This window comes from Micrasema longulum, unplaced genomic scaffold, assembly GCF_059751315.1.
Source record: "Micrasema longulum isolate JH-2025_06_02 unplaced genomic scaffold, ASM5975131v1 h1tg002420l, whole genome shotgun sequence".
In the NCBI taxonomy this organism is placed as follows: Eukaryota; Metazoa; Arthropoda; class Insecta; order Trichoptera; family Brachycentridae; genus Micrasema; species Micrasema longulum.
The window spans coordinates 152,184-154,434 of record NW_028279567.1 but is presented as its reverse complement, the minus strand read 5'-3'; positions in this window follow the sequence as shown (position 1 = coordinate 154,434).

The following is a 2,251-nucleotide window of genomic DNA, read 5'->3' as shown; positions in this document are numbered from 1 at the left end:
ATCCGAAAACCATGAATTTAATCAAGAAACGTGTGTAGAAATTTTGCATGTCAATAAAAATGGTGTACGTTTAGATAATTTAGAACGATTAGAAATTAGTAAAGCCATTAATCAAAAACTTCAAATAATAAATAATCAATTCAATTTAACTTCGAGTCCTCTTTTAAAACTATTCCCGTTATGATTTATTTTATCTTCTTTCTCTCTCTTTCTTTCAATTTTCTGTCTCTTTCATACAATATTTTATTATATAAATAGCAACGCGTGTAATTATAAGTTAGTTAAATTCCCGACGATGAGGTAGTAACCTCGAAACCGGTCGAAGTGTAATTAAAAAAAAAAAATTAAGTGGTTTACACAAATTTATTAACAAATAAGTGTAAAATGTCATACCACAAAGTGAAAAATGTTTTTAATAACAATAATACAATATACAGTGGTGCCTCACACAACGAACTTAATTCGTTCCAGGAGCAAGTTCGTTATGCGAAAAGTTCGTTATGTAAAACGCGTTTTCCCATAACAATACATGTTAAAAAAAATAATTCGTTCTGTAGCATAAAATATGGTAAGATGACATAAAAAAAAGATAAATTTTTTGTTATTATTTTTATTTAGATACATCTAAAAACATAATGAAAAAAACACACATTTTTTTATTTTAAGAAATAATCGAATCTTGCACATCTTCATCCATTTTCCGCTTTTTGGCCGATGGTGCAGTGAAAAACCTGTCCAAAGTCGTTTGTTTCTCTCTTTTCTTCAACATCTGCCGGAAATAACGGACAAGAGTATCGGAGTACAGGTCGTTGATCCTGTTTGCTTCAGCGGAATCCGGATAGTGGGCATTGGTAAACTCCTGAACTGCTTTCCATTTGACCAGGATGTTCTTGATGTCAGCAGTTGGAATTGGTTGATTGTTTGATTGTTGCTCCTCGTTATCAGATGACGCTTCCCTTTGAGCATTGTCCTGTTGTTGGGCCAGAAGTGTTTGGAGCTCTTCAGTTGTCAGCTCTTCTTTGTGTTCCTCAATAAGCTCCTCTACATCCTCTTCAACGATTGCTGCGACACGTGCGTAAGTTAAGCGTACTGCTCAGTGACTAACGACTGCCTGCGCGGAAGGATGCAATAAATCGGCAGTGATCGTGTGAAGTGGGCGACTTCGTTGTGTGAAGCGAAGTTCGTTGTGTGAAGCGAAGTTCGTTGTATGAATCGTGAAATGAACGAAAAGGAAGTTCGTTGTGTGCAGCGTTCGCTGTGCGAGGCGTTCGTTATGCGAGGCACCACTGTACTATGTTTTCATTATGTTTATAGACTCAAAATCCCGTATCGTTCGCAGCAAAAATCCCAAGGTTCTCATCTTATTACGCCTAATAAGCAAATAAAACTTTTCCCAATTAAAAAAAGGTTTTTTTATTTTCTATAAAACTAGAAAATGAGATTAAAATAATAATAAGGCAGGGTTCGAACTTCGAAACTTTGAACCGTAAATCTGTGACTCTATCACGGAACCAAAGCGGTCACCGAATTAATAAATTGATTGCTTCCAACGCATACCAATTTTATTGATTGCTTGGTAATCAGTAAACATAAATAATTAAGTGGATTTTATTTAGACTACTTTTCGAATTTTAAATAATGTTTTAATTTATTTTGCATAAATAAATCAGTAAAAAATATGTCATAATATAACGCATGCCAATTATTCAAATTTATTCACAATCCAATGCTCGCATTATTTTGCTATCACAAATTAAGATATACTAATTTGAGGAACTACATTATAAAATTATTATGCACATTAAATAGTTGTAAAAATGAATGCTATTTTAAAAGTATTTATTAGCAAGACATGTTAAACGCTATTTCAAAAAATTAAATTTAATGACAGATAGTTTGCTATATTTTAATTGTGTATTTTCACAATTGTTTTTTTTTCTGTACCTTAATAATAATAATAATGTTTGGATAATTTATATAGCGCCATTTTTGTGAAAATCACCTCAAGGGCGCTGTACAATAAATAAATATCCCAACACGTCTTGCAGCTACAGAGCGCATGGACGGTTGGGATTCTAGTTCTTCGTCTCCAATTATGATATATTACAATTGTGATATATATGAGCTAGATAACAGAACGTCTTGCAGCTACAGAGCGCATGGACAGTAAGAAATCTAGCCCCTATTTAAATTTTTATTTTTCAATTTTTATTTGACAATAAAGTTTAGAGTTTAAGTGATATTTTAAAAA